The following is a 25825-nucleotide window of genomic DNA, read 5'->3' on the forward strand; positions in this document are numbered from 1 at the left end:
GCAGGTGCAGATCAGGTGCCTGAGGCGTCTGAAAATGAAGGTATCTGTACAGAGAGGGGCTCATCCCCCCTCTATATAGACAGATGGACAGACTCACAGAGGCTTCTTCTCTGAACAGATGGACAGAGCCTCCTCTGCATAGACCCACAGGGCTTCTCCTTCCATGGGACAGAGACAGAGCCTCTCCATCTCTTCAGAGGCACCCAGCCACAGGAATTGGCTGTGCAGCCCCGCCATGGCACGGCTGCCCCTCACTAAGAACTCAAACGCTGCGCTGCTATAATTAAATGCAGCTTGGATGGTTCCAGTCACCCTGCTTCACCCTGTCACAGCATGCAAATGGTCAAAGTGCAAAAAATGTGTGATTAATGAATTTTAATGTGGTAATGTGGACCACCATATTAAAAAGTGTTAGTCTAACTCCTGATGAGTGGTACTTGCAGGGCTAAAAGAGTCACTTTAAGTCTCACATGTGGTAATCAAATGTCACTCACTGAAACTCTGTAATAATGGAAATGTCACACATGAGCATATTTGGCAGCTATGCCAGTGCACACTGCAAATACTTAATATTAGGAGAAATCACCAGAAAATGGGTTCTAGAGATGCCTTAATGATCCATGACTGATAGTGAAAGTAAACAAACAGCAAAGCCATGTTAAAAAAAAAAATGAATACAAAGAATGTTATACAATGACTTATTGAAGAATGATTTCCGGGTCTTTCCAAAACCTTAAAACACGACCAAAAGTTGGTGACCCTAATAAGAGCCTGTATGAAGGAGTCCAACAATTTCTAGTGGTGAAATAACTCTTCCGTCCGTCAGTCCCGGCACCGTTCAGTCATGTTCATGATACCGTCCACTGATTGAGAAATCCCTGTGTGGGTCAAACCTGATGGTTCTGTCTTATGAATGTATTGTGACTACAATCTACTTCTTTTTTTGTTTGATAAGTGACCCTTCGAAGGGAGGGAGGTGGATAACAAAGCAGCACAGAAATGCAAAACTTAATTTGGGGCAAAGCCAGTCCCGCCAAGTACCACGCAACACGGGTTAGGCTAACGCATTTTAGTGATTTCTTCGCATCACTGTACTAAAATACATTAGTCATGCATTTACAGAACTGCTGGACACAGTCTGGACCATTAGAGGCTCCACTGCTGCAGGAATAATTATTGTCAAAAGTTGGCCTTGCAAACACTTTGGCGCAACCAACACCATTTCATTTTTGTATAGCAAGCTCTAAGGCTCGCTGTCATCCAGCACCGTTTAATTAGTCACTGCCATCTCGTGGCATCAGAGAGAATTCAACAACTTCCTTCAGTGTGAAAGAGCTAAGGATTTGTACGATAACAGCATAAAACTCATAAACAAAACTCACTTTGTGCAATGCTTTTTTTTACCCTGATGTTTCAGTCACTTGGCCTCTACAGATGTTATTTCTAGAGGCACTGTTGTGAAGTGTGCAGTCTAACATTTGTGTGTTGAATAGACCTCTACTCGTCATTATCGAGGGCCAGCACTTCTGTAGCCCCCACACCCACCTGAGGTCCAGATCTTCCACTTGGCCTGAGTGCAGCTGACAGCGAGGGCTTGCGTGACCATGTGTAAACAAAGAGTAACCGAACTGAATCCTGATTTGCGCAATGAGGAACAGTTACCTGCATACTTATACTTATAGTGCTTCAAGGTCCCAGCCTGCAGCTGATAAGACACTGAGAACATGAAAGTCGCCATTTTAAAATTGCATAACAAGCAGTAAAACTGTCACTCGAACTGTCACCCATTTGGGTGTACAGTGTCACTCATAAGTAATCTGAAACCATGCAAATGTCACACAAAACAATCTGAAAAATTGGCAGCTATGCTTTGCTTGCAAAAAAGTGTCACTCATAATTACATACATAGTGATCCCCTGGCAGCAATGCAAGGTGGTGAGATGTTTCTGAGGATACACAGCCCTATTAAAGAATTACCCACAGAAACGGGAACATAAGAAAAACCTGTACAGTTTAGCAGTAGCAGCAGCTGTCTACATTCTCAAACATTTAATTAAATTAAACACAAGATATCATTTGTATTCCCTGCTGGAGCCTGGAGGCGGCGTTTTAGTCAGAGGCCACCAGAGGGCGCTCCTCGCCTGCTGATGAAATCCACTGAGCACATGGTATGAAAGGGAGAAGGGTTTCCTCTTCCGGGTCAGCGGCGGCAGAGACAGCACCAGCAGCGGATGCTGACATCACTTCCAGGTTCCCTCTCTGTGTCCAGCCTGCTGCAGAGGAGGAAGGACCCCCGTCTGTCTGTGCAGTTATCTTCATCTTCAGACCCTCACAGACCCCCCCAGACCCCAAATCTGCACCTACCCCCCCCCCCCCAGGAGGAGGAGGAGAGAGCCTGGAAATGTCTGCACAGGTTCCTGCTCAGGTAGGAGATTGTCAGCACCTTCTGCTGTGTTTGTAGAAATAGACTGAATAATCCTGGAGGAAATCTCTGCCAGGAGCCGGGCTGAGCTGGGCTCTTCTATCCGGGGACCTCTGGGGGGCTTTCCTTCCGGGCCTGGGGGTGTTTGTGTCATCATTTGTGTTACAGAGGTGATCTGTGCACTGCACTGCATCTTACTGCACTGAGGAATCTGTGCACACTGCACTGCATCTTACTGCACTGAGGGTCTGTGCGCTGCATCCTACTGCACTGTGAGGAATCTGTGCACTGTACTGCATCTTACTGCACTGTAAGAAATCTGTGCACTGCACTATACCTTACTGCACTGTGAGGAATCTGCACTGCACTTCATCTTACTGCACTGTGAGGAATCTGTGCACTGCACTGCATCTTACTGCACTGAGAAATCTGTGCACTGCATCTCACTGCACTGAGGGTCTGTGCACTGCAATACATCTTACTGCACTATGAAGAATCTGCACTGCACTGCATCTTACTGCACTGTGAGGAATCTGTGCACTGCACTGTATCTTACTGCTCTATGAGGAATCACCTCTGCATCTTACTGCACTGTGAGGAATCTGTGCACTGCATCTTACTGCACTGTGAGGAATCTCTGCCAGGAGCCGGGCTGAGCTGGGCTCTTCTATCCGGGGGCCTCTGGGGGGCTTTCCTTCCGGCCCTGGGGGTGTTTGTGTCATCATTTGTATTAAGGAGGGGGGTCTGTGCACTGCACTGCATCTTACTGCACTGTGAGAAATCTGTGTACTGCACTGCATCTTACTCCCTTGTGGAATCTGCACACTACAGTGCATCTTACTGCACTGTGAGGAATATGTGCACACTCCACTGTATCTTTCTCCACTATGATGAATCTACACTGCATCTTACTGCACTGTGAGAAATCTGTGCACTGCACTGCACCTTACTACACTGTGAGGGATCTGTGCACTGCATCTTACTGCACTGTGAGGAATCTGTGCACTTCATCTTACTGCACTGTGACGAATCTGTACACACTGCATCTTAGTGTACTGTGAGGAATCTGTGCACTGCATCTTACTGCACTGTGAGAAATCTGTGTACTGCACTGCATCTTACTCCACTGAGGAATCTGTGCACCGTGCTGCATCTTTCTGCACAGTGAGGAATGTGTACACTGCACTGCATCTTACTGCACTGTGAGGTATCTGTGCGCTGCATTGTGTCTTACTACACTGTGATGAATCTGCACTGCACTGCACCTTAGTGCACTGTGAGGAATCTGTGCACTGTATCTTACTGTACTGTGAGGAATCTGTGCACACTGCACTGCATCTTACTGCACTGTGAGGATTCTGTGCATTGCACTGCATTTTACTGCACTGTGAGGGATCTTTACACTGCATCTTACTGCACTGTGAGGAATCTGTGCACTGCACTGCATCTTACTGTACTGCGAGGAATCTGTGCACACTGCACTGCATCTTACTGCACTGTGAGGATTCTGTGCATTGCACTGCTTCTTACTTCACTGTGAGGGATCTGTAGACTGCGTCTTACTGCAGTGTGAGGAATATGTGCACACCACTGCGTCTTACTGCACTGTGAGGAATCTGTGCACTGCATTGCATCTTAGTGCGCTGTGAGAAATCTGTACTCTGCATATTACTGCACTGCGAGGAATCTGTGCGCACTGCATCTTAATGCATTGTGAGGAATCTGTGCACTGCACTGCATCTTACTGCACTGTGAGGAATCTGTGCACTGCATCTTACTGCATTATAAGGAATCTGCACATGCGTCACTGCATCTTACTGCTCTACGGTGAGCTTGTGTCACTGCACTACATCTTACTGCACTATGAGAAATCTGTGCACACTGCACTGCATCTTACTGCACTATGAGGACTCCGTGCACATTACACTGCATCTTACTGAACTAAGAGGAATCTGTGCATGCTGCACCACATCTTACTGCACTATGAGAACTCTGTGCATGCTGTAGTACATTTTACTTTACCGTGAGAAATCTGTGCTCACTGCATCCTAATGCACTATGAAAAATCTGTGCACGCTGCAGTGCATCTTAGTGCACTATGAGAAATCTCTGCGCACTGCACTATTTTTTCATCCAGACCCCTTGAGATGTAGATAAGCTTTATCTGTCGATCATACTGTGACCACAGGTGTCCTGGCACTAGTGGACCAAGAACAGACTCATGGACTTATAACAGATAGACACAGCACAAGCCAACAGGACAATGCATCAACAGAATAAGTACATTGTCAGATTGTTCCTGAAGCAACTCCGACTTCATAATGGGAAAACATGAGTCCAGGGGCCAAAGGTAGCCCATTCCAAAGCTGGCGATCCTGCTCACTGAAGGTCCTCCGCCTACATCTAGTCCTCCAGTAACAAGAAATATGATTTACGCCCTGTTGGCTGAATCGTAGAAGCCATGTAAGAGTGTGGGCCACCAACTTGTCTGACAGGGACGTTGGACTACCTCTGTGCTTTGTAAAAGGCCTGATGAATAAAACTGAGGATTTTAAAGAGATTTTTTTTGCCTGGGAACCAGTGAAATGATACGATGACGTTTCTGCAGCACTAGCATCTGCATTACTGATATATTCAGTGTCTGCTGCAGTCTTCCCATCACAGCCTCCAGTAAGCCAAGATAGATAGTCTTTTTGGTAGAGAATAAATGCTCTTACCCCTTCCACTCTCTTAGGAGTGGGGAGTAATGCCAGAATCATTCTAAGGATCCACAGTTGTAAAACACAAGAACAACAGTTTTTTTCTGTTCATTTGTTGCTTGTAAACAACAAAAGAGTCTCTCAGGGAAGAAAATAGGGTTTCCTATCTGAAGCAGGCCACACCCACATGACCCTGATGTAGGTACAATGCATCCTTAGAGTGTAGTAAAAAGTAGTGCAGTGCAGAGATTTCCTCTTATGTTAGCACTCCTTACAATGTAAGTAAAACACAGCGTGATGTGCACAGATTCCCTCATTTAGATAAAACCCCTCACAGTGCTAGTTGTGAGAAAAGGCCTCTTTTTGAAATGGTTAGCTCCCACTTTTTGCCTGATGTATGATGTAGCCTAGAAATTGTAGTGGTCAGTGACCCTGCTAACCACGATCCCTGGGCCAGAGCTCTTTCCTAAAACTGTTGTGATGCATTGACACAATTAGAACGCCTTTAGCTTTAGCTTCAGCACTCTGCCCATCATCCTTTTGTGTTGCTAAAGTTGCCCTAAGTGGGAAGGATATGCCTAGATGTGGGTCCTGTGTTCACTGTGCTTCTGGATTCAAGCTAGCCTGGCCGAAGAAGGGTGATACCTTGAAACCGGGCCCAGGATGCTTGTTTCTGGTCCAGGGAGGACCTGGCCTGGCAGTTCCGGCTCAACTGTTCCTATGGGGAATAAGGTCAAGACTGATTGGCATATGGCTGGGTCCAAACTGAGGTGGCATGATGAGCAAAAGGTCGATGGATTAAACCCATTTCTGTGACTGGGGGTGAGTGTTAGAAAAGTTTCAGCACTCCGTCCATCATCCTTTTGTGTTGCTAAAGTTGCCCTAAGTGGGAAGGGTATCCCTAGACATGGGTCCCGTGCTCACTGTGCCACTGGATTCAAGCTAACCTAGCATCTTACTGCACAGTGTGGAATCTGCGCACTGCACTGCATCTTACTGCACTGTGAGGGATGTGTGCACACTGCACTGCATCTTGCTGCACTGTGAGGAATCTGTGCACTGCATCTAACTGCACTGTGAGGAAGCTGTCTCACTGCTGTGCATCTTATTGCGCTGTGAGAAATCTGTGTCATGCACTGCATCTTACTGCACTGAGAGCGATCTGTGCACACTGCACCTTACTGAACCGTGAGGAATCTGTGCACTGCACCTTACTACACTGTGAGGCATCTGTGCACACTGCACTGCATCGTAATGCACTGTGAGGCATCTGTGTGCCCTGCACTGCATCTTACTGCACTGAGGGATCTGCACACTGCACTGCATCTTACTGCACTGTACTGCATTTTACTGTACTGTGAGGAATCTGTGCAGTGCACTACATCTTACTGCACTGAGAGGGATCTGCGCATACTGCACCTTACTGCACTGAGAGCCATCTGTGCACAATGCACCTTCTTGCACTGTTAGGAATCTGTGCATACTACACTGCATCTTAGACTGCACTGTGAGGCATCTGTGTGCCCTGCACTGCATTTTACTGCACTGTGAGAATCTATGTACACTGCAGTACATCTTACTGCACTGAGGGATCTGTGCACACTGCACTGAATTTTGCTGCACTGTGAGGGATCTGTGCACACTGCACTGCATCTTGCTGCATTGTGAGGAGTTTTTGCACTGTACTGCATCTTACTGCACTGTGTGGAATCTGTGGACTGCACTGCATCTTACTGCACTGTGAGGGATCTATGCACTGTACTGTATCTTACGGTGCTATTAGGAATCTGTGCACTGCAGTGCATCTTACTGCACTGTGAAGAATTTGTACAAACTGCACTGCATCTAACTGCAGTATGAGGAATCTATGCACCCTATATCTTACTGCACTGTGAGGGACCTGTGCACACTGCAATGCATCTTACTGCACTGTGAGGAATCTGTGCACACAGCATTTCTTTTCACTGCATATTGTGGGGTATTGATAGAAGAACACATCTGTGCACACTGCACTGCTTTTAACTGTAGCATGAAAGCACACTGCCTTGCTTTTTATTATGCTAAGGGGGGTGTTTACAGCATGTAAGAAGTCTGCAATACAGTACACATATGTTAAAAAATGAGAAAATCAGTTTACACTGCATGAAGGTTAGCACACACTGTGAGAAATCTGTCCATACTGTACTTCTTTTTCCTACACCATGAGGAGTGTTTACAGAAGAGATATTCTGTGCACACTGCAATGCTCTTTCCTGAATTACAAGGGCAGTTACAGAAGAGGAAATGTGCACATTGTGCTGTATTTTACCTGCACTAGAAGGGGTGTTTACAGGTACAAGAGTAAATCCGTTTTACAACAGAATGAAGAGTGATACAAAAGAGTAAATCTTTTCACTCTGCTGTGCTGTTTACTGACTCTGTGAGACGCCTTTACAGAGAAAATCTGTAAACACTGCACTGCTTTTACCTGTACTATGAGAGGCAGTAACCGGAGGAAATCTGTGTGCAGCGCATTGCTGTTTATGACACAATGAGGGGCATTTACAGAGGAAGACTGCACACTGCACTGCCTTTTTGGAACACAATGAAGGGTGTTTACAAAAGTGTGAATCTATACAAAGTGCTCTGCTTTTTACTACGCTAAGAGGAGTGTTAAAAGTGGATTAAACCTGTGCACACCACACTGCTGGTTGCTGCATTATAAATGGTATTTACAGACCTGTAAGGCCACACTGCACATTACTCACACTGGGTGTTTAGAGTGGAGGTGATCTGTGCACTCTGCATTGCTTTGTGCTCAGACTAGGAGGGCATCTACTATGGAAACTAAACCATGTCCCGGCATTGGCAGTTTATAAAATTACTATCACAAAGTCTGATGAGAGGTGAAAGCTCTAGTCCGTCATGTGATTTCATCCTGATTGCTGGTGGTTTCCGACAGAGATCTGCAGGTTTCTGCATGTGAGTCATAGCAACAATCCAGCTGTTCCTCTTTGTGTGTGGATGCATTTCCTTGCTGCTGTAGTTGTTGACTTCAGGTTTGGTCCAAATTAGTGAATTGAAGCACATGACAAGGTGCGACTGCACGACTCTTAGATAAGGATTTTGGATATTTGCAGATATCCTTACACAGAGATAGTCTTCACCTAATTTAATGAGAAAACCATGAAGTATGATCTCTCTGTCCAAGCATGTGTGTATGTTTCCCTAAGTAAAGTGATTGTGTTTCTTTGTCAGCTCCTTAACACCATAACCTTTTCCCAATACACCATGTGCCTAGGCATGTGCCAGAGGTCAGACCAATAAATCTTATCAGCTGTCAGTCCCAGCAAGCCTTACTTCTGGTACTATATAAGGTCAGATCAGTGCACCACACAGACTGCCCACAGCTGGTCACCCCCCTAAGAAGGCCACTCCTTAGTATAGGAGCTCTTCTTTGCCGTCCCTCTCCTAAACTTCTTCCTAGTTCTATCTGCGTGGATAAATATTTTTATACAGAGATCTGATTTCGGTGGTGGCTGAAGGATACCATCCTGTTCCAGCATAAGTACGTTGGTCATGTTGCCGAGGCCAGTGGCGTAACAAAACTTGAGAGGGCCTCCCTGCAAAGTACATGAAGGGGTCCTCCCCGACCCAGTCAAGAGCTCTCTGGTCAGGGACCCCTTGCTGGTGCGCAGTGTGCAGTGTATTGTGCTGAGTGGGCCTCCGTGGGGGCTGCAGGTGCTTAATGTCACGCCACTGGTCGAGGCCTAACATATGGAACCGACTGAATTGGTGGTGGACTACAGGGCAAATAAAATAAATTAGTGGAAGTGGAATCCAGTAAGACTCTTGGGCAAAAGTTGATGAAAGTAATTTGTTTTAGTAGGTACTAATTTAGGAAACCATTAAGAGATGAATGGTTATAGGACATCCAATGAAAATCAGCAGATGTACTGTTTCACCCACTTTTCAGTGCCCTGCCTCATTTAGAGTTGGGAATATCACTACATTTCTGATGGCCCATATGCCACAGGACTGCCAGCTCAACTACTTAGGACGTGCCTCCCAACATGTATTTTTCTTGTTTACAATGCTTTGAAATGAATGGCATTCATAAAGATAGTAAAGTTGTTCCATCCTAAGAGTGGTACCTAAAGTTGTTTCACTGCCCAAAGAAAATCTCCTATAGGCCTTGAAAATTCTACTTGCCCACTTGCTCTGGCAAGTCATATTTTATCAGGTCGAGCTATTTTTAGAATCTACTCAACAAAGAACTGGTATTCTGTTCAGTCAGAAACTGAAGGAACAATTAAGATCTCTTTAAATCTTGTTCTTGTCACATTTTCGTTGTATTCAGAGACAGAGGTCAAAAGTCAGTTTGTAGACTGACACAACAGAACTCCCTCCTGGAGTCAATGACTTTTCCTTCTGACTGCAGAGTTCCAGAATTTTGTAAGGTGAACTGTCTGACCTGTGTATTTTTCCTAACACACAACATTTATAAAACTAATTCAACTTTAGAAACATTTCAAAATATATTTGAGTAGCTGCGAAAGACCATTTGTTGTACTTCTGTGTGATGAAAAAAATATTTTATTAGGATGAAAAAATTTAGAACACTTTACTTGGTGATGTACAAATGATAAATATGTTTGCTGAAAGACAGTTTTCAAAGACTATTGTTAATCCATTACATGGTTTTATCGGTAAAACTGCAGGTTGGTGGGACGGTGTTTGGACATCCTTTGTAAATGTACTGTCTGTAAATGGCAACGTCCCAACACATCATGCTTTAGTGATATATTTATTGAAAGTGAGAGTTTAAAGATAAACTGAGAAACACTCCTGCCCTGATGGGAAAGCTATTAGTAAATAAAGAGGCACGCCATGGATCATTTGTAACCTATATGTGGGCTTGATTCTTATTTTACATAGAGAAAACGTTTAGTCTATTTAATCAAACAAAAGAGGTTTTTTGTACAGCAGAAATACTGAACTCACATATTTGAAGATGCACTCTAAAATATTTGCATAGGATCACACAATTGGAGACTGTTTCCAGGTCAAGTACATTACAGTTGGGGCGAGTACATTATTTTAGTTACTCAACCTGCAGGTCTTGTAACATTTTTATGATTTTTCGAGGTCTGTCCTAAGGATATAGAATGGGCCATTCAACTTATGCGGCGGGGACCACCAAATTATGCGTCAGGGTTTTTTGAATTATGTGGTAAATAAAGGCAAATTATGCATTACATTTTTACTAGAACTACTTAATTATTCTGTAGTTTTTAGATCTAGTAATTCTGTCTAGGCAAAGATTTCACCTCATTTGTAGCAATTTAACAACCAAATACAGAAATAAGCAAGAAAGATGAACAGTTAACCTTTATGACGGGCCTTTCACTAAGGGCAAACACATGTGGCCACGTTTAATCTGTTTGAGTTAGAAATCTGCATAATCTACAAAATCTGCATACTATGCGGCAGATGATGGATTATGTGGCAGATCCATAAATAAGCCAAAAAAAGCTGTGGTTGTAGACTCTTACAGTTCCCGTGCGCCTGGATATAGAAGCCTCTTTCTCTATAGAGAGAAATCTGACAATACGGTAGTGTCGCCCCCTGCCAGATCGCGTTCTTTTTCCTTGAGCCCGTACCTCCCCTTGGTTTCACCTCCTTTCTCCATTCCTCTTGTTCCTGTTGAGTTAATCTCAACTTCTCCCTGTCTGACTCTCTGGCTTTCTCGCTTACATCAGACTTAGTTTTCTGGAGAGTTCAGGGTCTCAGTCAAACATATCCCACCTGAATTATAAATTACGGAGTTAGTGACAGTGGTGCCCTTGAAATCCGAGGGGAGGGAGAATGTCTGTAGGAAACCTTGGAAAGCAAATATGGGGTCACATCTGGGGTGTGTCTGAAATAGACACCACAGCACTCCCTCCTAGGGTCCCTATCATGTACCTTCCTCTCTTCCAACACAGTATCTTCCTTGCCAACCAGTTTTCCAAATGGGTCCTTAATAAAATTTACAAGAATCTGCCTACCCTCGTTTCTGGGAGTCCCCCATCCTGCCTAAAAACACAAAATCCTCAACTGACTGGGCATCAGGGTTTCCTCTCGCGAAGCTGTATCTGCTCCTATACTGTGCAGGTAATGCTGTGTTTAAGTTGAACTTATTGTTCTGTTCAAGACAGATGGAGATGGGACTTGTAGATATCCCACCACTTACTACCTATTGTCAGACTACCTCTGGGGGGCCACAGTGCAGACAGGCTACTGGGCCCCAGTTGTGGTGGGTGTGGTTGTTTACCACTGCTGTCCTGGGGTCCATCCCACGATGTCTCTGGAAAATGGGCAACCCTTAGCACACTTCTTCCCACGGCAGCAAGAGTGAGCAGTCACAGGCATCTCAGGGACGTGGTGCAGCGGGGCTGAGACTCAGAAGTGAACAATCATCCATCACATGCAATAACATGATGTCCAGCCTGGTGCTTACCTTTTACATGAAAAGAAAGTACTTTAATGTCAAAGCAAAACTAAATACTACACAACACAATGAGAGCATAATATGGGTTTGCAATCAGTTGCATCTGATAGTAAAGAGGTGCACCCTCTTCTTCTCTCTAGCACCCTTCTCTTTCCTGCCATAGTCAGGATTCTATCTCTTCAGTTCCCAAAGATTTATGGAGGAGGCAAGAATGGGGCACAGGTGCAGATAACTCAAAGCAGTCTCGCTCAGTGATGGGCTGTAGCTGTAAGGAGAAGGCAAGTATGAGGCATAGGTGTGGATAACTCAAAGCAGTCTCACTTAGTGATGGGCCATGCTGTAGGAAGAGGCAAGAATGAGCACAGGTGTGGACAACTCAAAGCAGCCTCACTCAGTGACGGCCATAGCTGTAGGGAGGAGGCAAGAATGAGCATAGGTGCAGACAACTCAAAGAAGTCTCACTCAGTGACGGGCCATAGCTATAGGGCAAACAAGCCCAGTTATCGGGCAAAACGCGTCTTGTACAGCAATAAACGTTGTGTTTCACCTTCTTGAGAGAGCGTTGTGAGCTATTTTTCGTTTGCAATTAAAAATGTTATTTTATATGTGGCTACCTGGCAGTGAAAGACCTAAAAACTAAAGTCAACAACAGCAGCAAACTAATATAACCAGGAGTCAGTTTTTGCTAAAATAGAAGCATCTATTTTCATGTTGTTAAAAATAAAACCTTTTTTAGAAAAACGGTGTGGAAAAAAATTAACGGACCACTTCCTCCTCAAGAATTAAAGAAAGCTTCCTACTTGGACCTTACAGTTTATCATTAATAACTGTAAATGGTATGTTTTAATTATGATGAATGATGTTCATCAACTTCCAACTGTAAAAGCTAAGCCGTCAGCATCCCATTAAACATTGTATGGTTCTCCCCGGATAACATGTACTAAAGTTGCAGCCCATGCATTCCAGCCGTTATACCCATGGTCACCGGAATTATTCGATTGTACAGCCGCAGTGATTTTCATAAAATTGCAGATTTGCTGCATTTGCCACATAATCTGCTGATTTTAACAAAATAAATTTGTTTATAGCTCAAATGGTTCAAAAGTTACTAAAAAGCAGCTTGCCGTGCAGTAGAAGGTCCTTTGCAGAGCCAGACTTGTCCCCTTTGTGTTGCGTTTGCTAAATTTGGGTTTTAAACTAGTTTTTAATGAGGCGCAACCACAGATTGGCCGTGTCTCTGAGAAGAATAGGCCCACCCATCACATCATTCAGAAAGGTGTTATCATCTAAATAAGGTTTGTCAAATTATGTTTTGTTTGTGAAAAATAAAGCACATTTGTTCCTTTTTTTCGGTAACTTTTTTTGGAGACTTTTTGTTTGAGCTGCGTAGTAAGCCTCTGACACCACACCACAGTCACCCACTAACATCAAGTTTGCTAATTACTGTTTAATATTATTTCTCCAATCATAAAATGATTTGTTGTGGGAATTGTGGGTGTTTATGGTAGTCAATGATGAGGAGTACCAGGTTTTAGAACTTTTTGTCAGGAGGGGGTCCTTGCGCCTAAAAACGTTTGCCAGGGGGATCTTCACATCAAAAAGTATGAAGACCTCTGCTCTAGGGTCTCCCCCCCCCATCACACTGGATGCAGATCCTGTCCTCTCTGGGGTTCTCCTAGGTCACACTGGTTGCAGAGCCTGCCCTCTCTCCTATATCACACTGGTTGCAGAGCCTGGTGTCTCTTCGTCTCTCATATGTCACACTGGGTGCAGAGCCTTGTGTATCTCCAATGTCACACTGAGTGCAGAGCCTGGTATCTCTGGGCCTCTCCTCCGTCACACTGTGTACAGACCCTGTCCTCCTTGAATCTCTCTACTGTCACCCTGAGTACAGGGCCTGTCCTCTCTGGGACTCATATGTCACACTTGGTGCAGAGCCTAGTATCTCCTCCATCACACTAGGTGCATAGCCTGGTGGGTCTGGGTAACTCCTCGGTCACACTGTGTACAGACCCTGACCTCTCTGGGTCTCTCCTCTGTCACACTGGGTGCAGGCCCTGTCCTCTCTGGGTCTCTCATATGTCACACTAGGTGCAGAGCCTGTCCTCTCTGGGTCTCTCATATGTCATACTGGGTGCAGAGCCTTGTGTATCTCCTATGTCACAGTGTGTGCAGAGCCCGGTATCTCTGGGCCTCTCCTCCGTCACACTGCAGAGCCTGGTGGGTCTGGGTCTCTCCTCCATCACACTGTGTACATACCCTGTCCTCCTTGAATCTCTCTACTGTCCCCCTGAGTACAGGGCCTGTCCTCTCTGGGACTCATATGTCACACTTGGTGCAGAGCCTGGTATCTCCTCATCACACTAGGTGCTTAGCCTGGTGGGTCTGGGTAACTCCTCGGTCACACTGGGTGCAGAAACTCTCATCTCTGGGTCTCTTCTCTGTCACACTGGGTAGAGTCCATCCTCTTTGGATCTCTCTACCGTCACACTAGGTGCAGTGCATGACCTCTCCAGGTCTGTCCTCCTTTACAATGGGTGCGTATTATTTTGAGATTGATCAACGAAAAACTTTTTTGTACTCTGAGGTAACCAGTATAGTATTGATTATTTACTTATCTTGCAACATGAATGTGGAACAGAAACAACAATCATGTTGATTCTTACATAAATAAAGGTACATTTTTTTTTGTGAATATTCGGTGGCACTCCTTTTTTGGTATTACTTGCAGCAGAGCTTAGTGTGTCTTCTGCCACACTTAGTAAAGAGTCTGTCCTGTCCTCCAGGTCATGCCCTAATTGCAGAATTTGTGTCTTGTCTCTGATATACTTCATGTATAAACTGTCCTCTCGTTTGTCACACAAGTTCAAAGTCTGGCCTCACCCCTACGCCCCTGGTTGTTTGAAACCGCTCCCACATTTGGGGCAGAGCATGTTCTCTCCGGGTGTCCGTCCTGTCACAATGAGTTCAATGCCCGGCATCTTGCCCGTCACACTGATTTCAAATCCTCAGTTCTCTGGGTTCCGTGTTACACTTAATGGCTTCCACTTCTTTTTGTGTTGATCCATTTCCATAATCATGTTTGTCCATCATTGAGAACGACTGTATTCCACCTACAGCAGTAACTCTCGGTGGAATTCTACCACTTGCAATCCTGAGTGGCTCCATGTCTGGAATTATCAGGCCTGCAAAATCCTGACCCACTAATTACAGGTCAGGAACTCAGAAATTCCAGGCCTAGAGACTCTGGTCTATTTTCACTCCATTTGGTATTTTCCTGAAATTGGGGTGTGGCATTTAAGACCCATACTTAAGTAAGTATGGTGGGTCCAGTTTCTGTCCACACCCACCGCGAACCGTCTCGGCTCATGTATAAAGAGAAAGGGGACATGAGTGGAGGAGAAGAGGAGAAATAGAGAAAAAAAAACAGGAAGAGGATGGGAGAGGGAGTATAAATGACTATCTTCCTTGCCCATCAAGAAACCAGAGGGCCAGAGAGATGAAGACTTGAGTGGGACTCTTGGGACGAGTACCGCAGACAGGAGTATGAGGAAGAAACCCACGGTGACTTTAAAGGCCGCACTAACCATAGTGTCCATCAGAAAGAGGAAAGCAGATCTGAAGGAATCCTTTAGGAGGGAATATAGGAGAGTCTAAGTATGGCTGGAGCGGAGGAAGCAAAGCTGGAGTACAAACATAGGTGACCCACCCGATTTTGAGTTTGAGCTCCGCGTCTATCCAGGAGGGTCGTGACCTTCTCATGCAGGTTAAGCAAACATAGCAAAGTGTTAGCTTGGGTTGCACCCAGAAGAAGCCAACTGAAAAACTTTATGAGTAATGGCTGGAGGGTTCAAGGTGCAATTAGGGAGAGAATGAAGGAAAACAGAGCGAAATATAAAGTTTGTGCTTGAAAAGGACCAATTTGGGAACAGTGTTTAACTTTGAATAGTGCCTAGCCACCTCAGAGGGTAATTTGCACAAACGATTGCCAGACGCATGCTAAGAATTAATTCCTGATGAACAGCCTCAAAAATATGTCCACTGAGGCGCCACTGGAATATATGTATATATAGGCAAGAGAAAAGACAGAAAGGAAGGGGGAAGAGGAAAAAGGTTTGTGAAGTGAACCCGTAATCATGGCATGCGTGGCATCTGGTGCCCTAGACTCTTTTATGTGCCTTCTTTCTTGAGCACCTGGTAGGGTAGTTAGTGCAACAGTTAGTGGAACCTTTTTCTGATGAAGCCGAAATGTTAATTATATATGTGTATATCACGGACTCTGCTTGCTGGGGCAGGACTATGCTGTCTGTAATCCCTGCCACAGGGGAAAGAAGGGGCCTCTAGGAGAGGACTTCATAGTGCGAGGCGGATTCCTGCACGCTAGAACTCATGGACTCTGCTTGCCAGAACAGGACTATGTTGTCTGTAATTCCTGCCAGAGGAGAAATGAGGAGCTGTGGGTGGAGCCCTTCATAGAGCGAGATGACTTCCTGCACGCTGGAGATCCCTGATTCTGCTTTCCGGGGCAGGACTACGCTGTCTGTAATCCATGCTACAACAGAAATGAGGAGAAGTGAGTGGAGTGCTTCATAGCGCATGACACCAGACTGGGCCCAGAAAGTGTGTTTCCCGGACCTTCTGGGCATGAGCACCTGTCCTCCGATTAGGTTACTGCTTCAGGAGGATCTTCTGCTGCAGCAGCAGGGCAGGGTTCTACAACCAAAGCTGTGCAATCCACACCTCCATGCAAAACTGGTGTATTATTTGTTTTGTCTTTGGTGCCAGTTGCAGGCTGCGCAGATCTGGGGGGGGGGACACACTCTTACCTTCATGTATACGTAACACATTTCACGCTGCGCAGGGCGATGGAACATGTTCTTACCTTCATGTATCAGTAACACTTTGCCGGCGGTGCAGAGTTGGGCCGTGGAACATGGTAATACCTTCATGTATAGGTAACACATTTCAGGCTGCGCAGAGCAGGGTGGTGGAACATGCTCTTACCTTCATGTATGGGTAACTGTAGGAGGCTGGCCTGGCTTGTAGTGGGTACCAGAGGTACTTACACTTGTGCCAGGTCCAGTTATCCCTTATTAGTGTAGAAGAGGTGTTTCTAGCAGCTTAGGCTGATAGAAGGTAGCTATGGCAAAGCAGCTTAGGCTGAACCAGGAGACATGTAAAGCTCCTACTATACCACTGGTGTCATATGCACAATATCATAAGAAAACACAATACACAGAGTTACTAAAAATAATGGTACTTTAATTTTATGACAATATGCCAAAAGTATCTCAGTGAGTACCCTCAGTATGAGGATAAGTTATATACACAAGATATATGTACACAAACCAAACTTAGGTAAGTAATTGCAAGAAAAATAATGCAAACAGTGTAGAATTACCATAGATTGTAATAGGAGCACATAGGTAAAGGGGCAACACAAGCCATATACTCCAAAAGTGGAATGCAAATCACAAATGGACCCCAAACCTATGTGAGCTTGTAGAGGGTCTCTGGGACTGTAAGAAAACAGTGAGGGTTAGAAAAATAGCCCACCCCAAGACCCTGAAAGGTAGGTGTAAAGTGCACCTACTACCCACAGAGAGCACAGAAGTCGTGATAGGGGGATTCTGCAGGAAGAACAAACACCAGCAATTCAACAACAGTGGATTTCCGGACCTGAGTACCTGTAAGACACGCGGACCAAGTCCAATAGTCGCGACAGTGTCGAGAGTGGGCAGGAGCCCAGGAAATGCCAGCTGAGGGTGCAAGGAAGCTGCCACCGGATGGAAGAAGCTTGGAGTTCTGCAAGAAGAAGAGAGCTAGGGACTTCTCCTTTGGAAGACGGATGTCCCACGTCGTGAAGAAGCTTGCAGAGGTGTTCCCACGCAGAAAGACCGCAAACAAGCCTTGCTAGCTGCAAGGGTCATGGTAGAGGTTTTTGGGTGCTGCTGTGGCCCAGGAGGGACCAGGATGTCGCCACTTGGAGGAGGAGACAGAGGGGGCACCCAGCGACTCAGGGAGCCATCACAGAAGCAGGCAGCACACGCACAAGTACCTGAACAGGCACTTGGAAGGAAAGTGAACCAGAGTCCACGAAGTCACAAAAGGGAGTCCCTTGACGCCGGAGGACAACTCAGAAGGTTGTGCACTGCAGGATAGAGTGTTGGGGGCCCAGGCTTGGCTGTGCACCAAGGAAATCATGGAAGAGTGCACAGGAGCCGGAGCAGCTGCAAATCACGCGGTACCCAGCAATGCAGTCTAGCGTGGGGAGGCAAGGACTTACCTCCACTAAACTTGGACTGAAGAGTCACTGGACTGTGGGAGTCACTTGGACAGAGTTGCTGAGTTCCAGGGACCACGCTCGTCAGTATGAAAGGGGACCCAGAGGACCAGTGTTGCAGTCTTTTGGTGCCTGCGTTAGCAGGGGGAAGATTCTGTCGACCCACGGGAGATTTCTTCAGAGCTTCTGGTGCAGGGAGGAGGCAGGCTACCCCCAGAGCATGCACCACCTGGAAACAGTCGAGAAAGCCGGCAGGATGAAGCGATACAAGGTTGCTAGTAGTCGTCTTGCTACATTGTTGCGGTTTTGCAGGCGTCCTGAGCAGTCAGCGGTCGTTCCTTTGGTAGAAGGTGAAGAGGGAGATGCAGAGGAACTCTGGTGAGCTCTTGCATTCGTTATCTGAACAATTCCCCAAAGCAGAGACCCTAAATAGCCAGAAAAGGAGGTTTGGCTACCTAGGAAGGAGGATTGGCTACCAAGAGAGATAAGAGCCTATCAAAAGGAGCATCTGACGTCACCTGCTGGCACTGGCCACTCAGAGCAGTCCAGTGTGCCCCCAACACCTCTGTTTCTCAGATGGCAGAGGTCTGGGACACACTGGAGTAACCCTGGGCACCTCCCCTGGGAGGTGCAGGTCAGGGGAGTGGTCACTCCCCTTTCCTTTGTCCAGTTTCGCACCAGAGCAGGGGTGGGTGTACCAGTATGCCAATGTGAATTGGTAAATTTAGTCACTAGCCTGTTAGTGACAAATTTGGAAAGCAGGGAGAGCATAACCACTGAGGTTCTGGTTAGCAGAGCCTCAGTGAGACAGTTAGGCACCACACAGGGAACACATATAGGCTACAAACTTATGAGCACTGGGGTCCTGGCTAGCAGGATCCCAGTGACACATAACAAACACACTTACAACATAGGGTTTTCACTATGAGCACTGGGCCCTGGCTAGCAGGATCCCAGTGACACATAACAAACACACTTACAACATAGGGTTTTCACTATGAGCACTGGGCCCTGGCTAGCAGGATTCCAGTGAGACAGTGAAAACACCTTGACATACACTCACAAACAGGCCAAAAGCGGGGGTAACAAGGCTAGAAAGAGGCTACTTTCCAACAGTAACACATTGCAGGCTGTGCAGAGCTGGGCAGTGGAACATGCTCTTACCTTCATGTATGGGTAACACACTGCAGCTGCACAGAGCTGGGGTTGGAGACATGCTCTTACCTTCATGTATGGCTAACACACTGCAGGCTGCACAGAGCTGGGGCGGGGGACATGGTCTAACCTTCTTGTATGGATGAGACAATACAGGCTGTGCAGAGTGCGTGGAGCGACATGCTCTTACCTTCATGTGTGGGTAACCTATTGAGAGGTTGTGCAGAGCGGGCAGTGGAACACGATGTTACCTTCATGTATGGGTAACACATTGCAGGCTATGCAGCGCTGGGCAGTGGAACATGCTCTTACCTTTATGTATGGGTAACACATTGCAGGCTGCACAGAGAGGGGTGGTGGAATATGCTCTTACCTTCATGTATCAGGTACACACTGCAGGCCTGCAGAGCTGGACAGTGGAACATTCTCTTACCTTCATGTATGGGTAACACTGCAGGCTGCACAAGGCTGGGGCGAGGACATGCTCCTACCTTTATGTATGGGTAACACATTGCAGGCTGTGCAACGCTGGGCAGTGTAACATGCTCTTACCTTTATGTATGGGTAACACATTGCAGTCTGCACAGACAGGGTTGGTGGAACATGCTCTTACCTTCATGTATTGGGTAAACTGCAGGCTGCACAGAGCTGCGACGGGGACATGCTCTTACCTTCATGTATGGGTAACACATTGCAGGCTGTGCAGAGCTGGGTGGTGGATCATTCTCTTACCTCCATATATTGATAACACATTGCAGGCTGTGCATACTGGAACCTCCACCTACCAGTGGATGGCTAGGGGCCTGGCCCTTGATACCAACAGAAGTCAGTAGCCTCTGTTGGTTACGGCCTATGTGGGCAGAGGTTTTCCTGGTCTGGGGATAGAAATCTGACACAGGGGCAGAATGGGATTCATGACCTAGTTTGCCATATGGGTACTATCTCCTTAGTGGAATCACAGATGGCATCTGCAGATGAGAAGGGTTCCCCATGGGCCAGTTCAGTTGCCAAGTGCAACTGCAGAAGAAAACTGTCCACATTCTTTTGCCTGAGCAGGGTTCTGATTAGTCTACTGTAGCCTCTGGCTGGAGCGGAGTTACCTTTATGTTGAACCTTATCTTTGCTGGCTACAGAACTTTGTGCACTTTACACCTGCCAACCAGAAGTAAAGTGATTGTACGCCTCCTTTCAACTATGTAAAATTGGTTTACACCTGATTGGTTTCTTTAATTTTCTGTAAGTCCCTAGTATATGGTATAAAGTGTACCCTGGGCCTGTAAATTAAATGCTAGCATTGGACTACAGCACACTTCGTGCCATCCACTACAGTGGTCCTGTTAAGCAGGTCTCTGGGCTACCATTGTAGCCTGGCCATGCATTTTTAAACTGTAAATTCTACTCATAAAATAACTCCTTTTGACAGGCCTAAGCTTTCCTTACAAATGTTAATAAGACCCCCTACATAGGCGTCATTGCCCATAAGGCATGGTACACCTTATTTAAAAGTAGGACATGTATAGGTTTACTTTTCCACATGTCAGTACAATGAAAATGGTCTAAAAGCTATTATCACTGTAGTAAAGCTGCATGCTCCGTAGGAAAACTCAAGGATTATAAAGCTCACCTCCTGTTCAAGTTACAGGGATCCTTCAGGTGACAAGAATCCTTTCTTCAACTGCCCAGTTGATCAGGGGCAACTGAGCTTGGACTGGACTTTTCCTGACACTAACAACTTCTCTAATGGCCTTCCCTGAGGTTTTGGGGGGCTTTAGAAGTGTACTCTTGTGGTTAATTGGAACTTAAAGGACTAAAGTCAGATGGTAAAATCTTTGCTCACAGTAAAACTGGTTAGTGTATCTGACCTGCGCTCCATTGTGGTTCTACCGTGATAATTACTATCATTGGTGCTACGTGCTTCCTGGCGCTTTATGAAAAAAATGATTAATGTGAAGGCTGTGAGTATTTGTCAGGTAAATTATTGGTTGTCATAAGAACGGTATGACTGTTATTGTTAATTATTATAAAATTGTTAATCAATGTTTGTTTGCCCTATCTATGTGCATAATGTAGAAGTGGGACATTACAATGAACCCCTCACTCTGCTTTACAAAACAGCCCTGCTCTGGAGGGAGCTGTAGCATGAAATGCAACAAGTTCCGAACTTTATCTACTTTAGGGAAAACTAAAGTGTCACTTTTCTTTATGTGTGCGGGCCAAAACTAGGCCCCGCAAGTTGCATTAGTTATAGGGAGATGGGCGGGTGTTAAAACAAAAAACCTGAATGCACAATAATGCTTCAGTCTTTCAGGTTAGAAGAAAGTAGAAGTGGATGAAACAAGCTCAGCAAGAGGTGGTGGAACTCCTACAGAAAAGAGCGGTGGTGCAAGTGTCAGAGTGGGAACATGGTCACCTTCCTTGTTCCCTAGGAGGACGGCCTTCTGCGTCGGATCCGGGACCTCAGGGAATTGAACTTCTTGCTCAAAAAGGAAACGTTCAAGAGGCAGACCCCAGCTCAAGTGTTATTGGTGTTGGAAGCTGGAGATTGGATGGTGTCACTTGACCTGCAGCATGCGCACTTCCACATCCTGATCTTGCGGTCGCATCTGCGGTATCTCCGTTTTATGGTGGGCTTTATGCACTACTAGTTTGTAGTCTTCACACTTAAGTTAACATTGTCACCTTGAATTTTACAAAGATGATGGCGGTGGTTGCAGCCCATCTCCAAAGGTCGGGAACAACAATTTGCCTATACCTGATTGATTGGCTAATAAAAGGTGGATTGCCAGAGGCTGTGTCTTGCTATGTACAGTCAAGAGTAGTCCTGCTGTTCGACCTGGGTTTATTGATCAACAAGCCAAAATCTCACCTGAAGCCCTCCTACCGACTCCAGTTAATAGGGACGGTACAGGAAACACTCTTCTCCGCTCCTTTCCTCCTAATCAGAGGATTGCAAACATTCAGAAATTGGTTCCCTCTTTCCAACACTGCACATGAGTCCCAGTTCTGAAGGTCCTGTTGCTCCTAGGTCTGATGGGTTCCTGCAGTCTCCTAGTCCTGCATGCACTTTGGCACATGAGGGCCCTGATGTGGTGCCTTTGCAGGCAGTGGCTATAGTACGGGGGAGAGGGGCAAAAGTTACTTAACAAACATGAGTTGGCACTTGAGCTGTTATAAAGTGAACAGAAAAGCATTGAGGTTCACAAATGCGTTTACCTTTGGTATATAATTCCTAAAGAATTACCTTTATAATTCACTTCCTGAAACTTAGGTATCAGCAGCACAACCTGCTCCATCTCTTTTTCCACAATCTGTTCTTGTCTAAATGAAATATTGGCCATGTGCATCTTCCTAAAGCTGTACCTGTTGCATGTGGATGCTCTGTGAGCACCCATTCTTCACTAAGTTACTCTGTGAACAGTAAATCACCTCCTTTTCTGAAGTAAATACAATGAGACTTATTCAACAGACAATTTATTAAAATATCTGTGTATGGTGAAATATCCTTTGATAAGTTTCAAAGACAGCAAAGAAGTGATGTCTTTTATAGCCAGGTAAATATTGTGTATTCACAGTACATTACGTTTGCATTTAGTAATTTTGAATCTCTTTACAGTCCACAGAAAATGCCCTGAATGCACAAAATGATTATGAATAATGAAGATAATATTGGAAATCTGCAAAACAGCTGCAAGAAACAGTGTGTAACAGTATTCCGGTATACATCAGTGCAGAGACAGAGGAATCTGAACATACATTGACAGATCCTGGAAGAATCAGTCAAGGGCAATTCAGTGAAAGTCTGAGGCGTGGACCTTCGCAGCACATGACTAAGAAATGAACTCTAGAAAATTAAGTCAACAACACTGACAAACTACGTTATGTGTGCAACACTAGCTGTGATCATGGGATCAGTATACATTGGTTACAGCAGTGCTCTGCTTCCTAAAGTGATAACAGACCATCATTCAGTGCTCTAGGTGTATTTTAAACTCTTTCTGGCCAAACCACAGCAACCAGAGTAAAGCACAAGAGCGGAGACAAACAACTAAGGGGTGAAGAAAAGAGGATTTCTTCTGTTTAAAATAAAGAGTACTATCTCAATTTGCACCTACCAGAAGGAGGAGGATTAATCTTTACCCACAAATGTCAAAAACTGTTATCTGTTCTAAAGACACAACGCTCACAAAGAAGCCTGACACATATTGTGAGTGTGGCAAGAATTTAGTGACCGTTGCATTCTATTTTTGAATTGGAAATCAAATGTTCTAAATACCAGCAGCTACAGCAAATGTGACAATAGCACAAGTGCTTTATTAACCATGTTGGCCCGTCAGGAAACACAGTCGTGGGAAGTGGACAAATATATCCCTGACCCAGAGACACCAACCAAGAAAGAAGAATCATACACGTGCAGCGAGAGCTTTAGTTTGTCATCGCTACAAAAGCACCATCAGCAAACTCACACAGGAGAAGAACTGTTCTATTGCACTGAATGTGTGCAAAGCTCTAGTAATTTAGCACTCCTAAAAGAGCATCAGAGAACACACACAGGGGAAAAGCCATTCAGATGCAGTGAATGTGTAAAGAGCTCTAGTCAGGCATCCCAGCTCCAAAGCCATCAGCAAACACACACGGGAGAAAAACCATTCAAGTGCAGTGAATGTGGGAAGAGTTGTAGCTGTTTATCTGACCTCAAAAGACATAATCGAACACACACAAGGGACAAACCAAACCAATGCAATCAATGTGTGAAGAGCTTTAGTTGGTTATCACACCTCCAAAGACATCAGCGAACACACACAGGGGAAAAACCATACCAATGCAATGAGTGTGTGAAGAGCTTTAGCCGTTTATCAGACCTCCAAAGACATCATCGAACACACACCGGAGAAAAACCATACCATTGCAATGGATGTGTGAAGAGCTTTAGTCAGTTATCACACTTTCAAATACATCAGCGAACACACACAGGAGAAAAACCATACCATTGCAGTGAATGTTTGAAGAGCTTTAGATGTTCTTCAAACCTACAAGCACATCAGCGAACACATGCCGGGGAAAAACCATACCATTGCAATCAATGTCTGAAGAGCTTTACTTGGTTATCACACCTCCAAAGTCATCAGCGAACACACACAGGGGAAAAACCATACCATTGCAATGAGTGTGTGAAGAGCTTTAGCCGTTTATCAGACCTCCAAAGACATAATCGAACACACACCGGAGAAAAACCATACCATTGCAATGAATGTGTGAAGAGCTATAGCCTGTTATCACACCTTCAAAGACATCAGCGAACACACACAGGAGAAAAACCATACCATTGCAGTGAATGTTTGAAGAGCTTTAGATGTTTTTCAAACCTACAAATACATCAGCGAACACACACAGGGGAAAAGTCATTCAAGTGCAGTGAATGTGCGAGGAGCTTTATTCAGTTATCAAACTTACAAACACATCAGCGAACACACACTGGGGAGAAGCCATTTAAGTGCAGTGAATGTGAGAAGAGCTTTAATCAATTATCAAGTCTACAAGGACATCAGCGAACACACACTGGGGAGAAGCCATTTAAGTGCAGTGAATGTGCTAAGAGCTTTAGTCAATTATCAAATCTACAGACACATCAGCGAACGCACACAGGGGAAAAGCCATTCAAGTGCAGTGAATGTGCAAAGAGCTTTAATCAATTATCAAATCTACAAGGACATCAGCGAACGCACATAGGGGAAAACCATTCAAGTGCAGTGAATACGCGAAGAGCTTTAATCAATTATCAAATCTACAAAGACATCAGCAAGCACACACAGGGGGAAACCATCCAAGTGCAGTGGATGTATAAAGAGCTATAGTCAATTATAAAACCGATATAGTCATTGTAATGAACGTATGAAGAGTTTTAGCTAATACACCGTGAAAGACATAACCAAACACACAGGGGAAAACCACACAATTGCGCTGAATGTTTGAAGCACTTTACTCGGATATCACACCTCCAAGTACATCAACTGTCATGAGGCCTATTCATGGTCTCAGTATGATTTTCATAATTATACCAGTATTGTAATCTCATCTAATTTGCTTCATAATCGACTACGTTGGTAGCAATAAATATATTCTGCACTTTCATTGCGTCTTTTTTACTGTTGCTATGGATATGTATGACTAAGATAATGAGGAAAAGGACTAACCTGTTTTTCCACTGCTCCCTGAGAGGGGGATAGAGTGTCGTGCCTTTTGGGTTGCCACAATTACTTGTCACTCTGTAAAGCTAGGAGTAAGGCACTGTGAGCTAGACAGGTTTTTTGGGATGCCAGCACTGGTTTGGCAGAAGTGGAGCAGCCCCTGCACTCTGACGTTCTGTTGTTCCAAGGCACAGCCCGGAAGAGCAGACTCCCTGCGTCATGGCGCTATTGGCGATGTGTCTGATACTTATGTAATGGCTCACCTGAGTAGTACTCCTCAGAATCCATAGTACCCTCACGCATACACCGGAAACATCCATGGTGTGTGGGATTTATCCTCCACAGTACTTTTTAATACAGGTGATTCTTTGAGCTCAAGCTTTTAAAAAAGATTTAAAAATAACCATTTTTGGTGTTACTACTTTGTTACCACTTTTGCCACGACCGGTTCCAATTGCAGTAAACTGCAAACGGTCTGTTCATGCACATTTAACATTTCAAGGCCTCACTAATGTGGGTGGTGATTTTATTTTCGTGATTGAGGCACACAATGGTTACAGAATGGAAGTTGTTTGTTCTTGGGTCAACGTTCCGGCTGTGGAAGGTAAT

At 45.2% G+C, this 25825-nt stretch overlaps 1 pseudogene; it reads left to right on the forward strand.

Annotated features, from left to right (window-relative positions):
• LOC138276136 (zinc finger protein 850-like) overlaps positions 1-25065 on the forward strand; it is a 69741-nt pseudogene extending 44676 nt beyond the window's left edge.
• Positions 25066-25825: the final 760 nt, after the last annotated feature.

The sequence above is a fragment of the Pleurodeles waltl genome, unplaced genomic scaffold (genome assembly GCF_031143425.1).
Source record: "Pleurodeles waltl isolate 20211129_DDA unplaced genomic scaffold, aPleWal1.hap1.20221129 scaffold_37, whole genome shotgun sequence".
Classification (NCBI taxonomy): Eukaryota; Metazoa; Chordata; class Amphibia; order Caudata; family Salamandridae; genus Pleurodeles; species Pleurodeles waltl.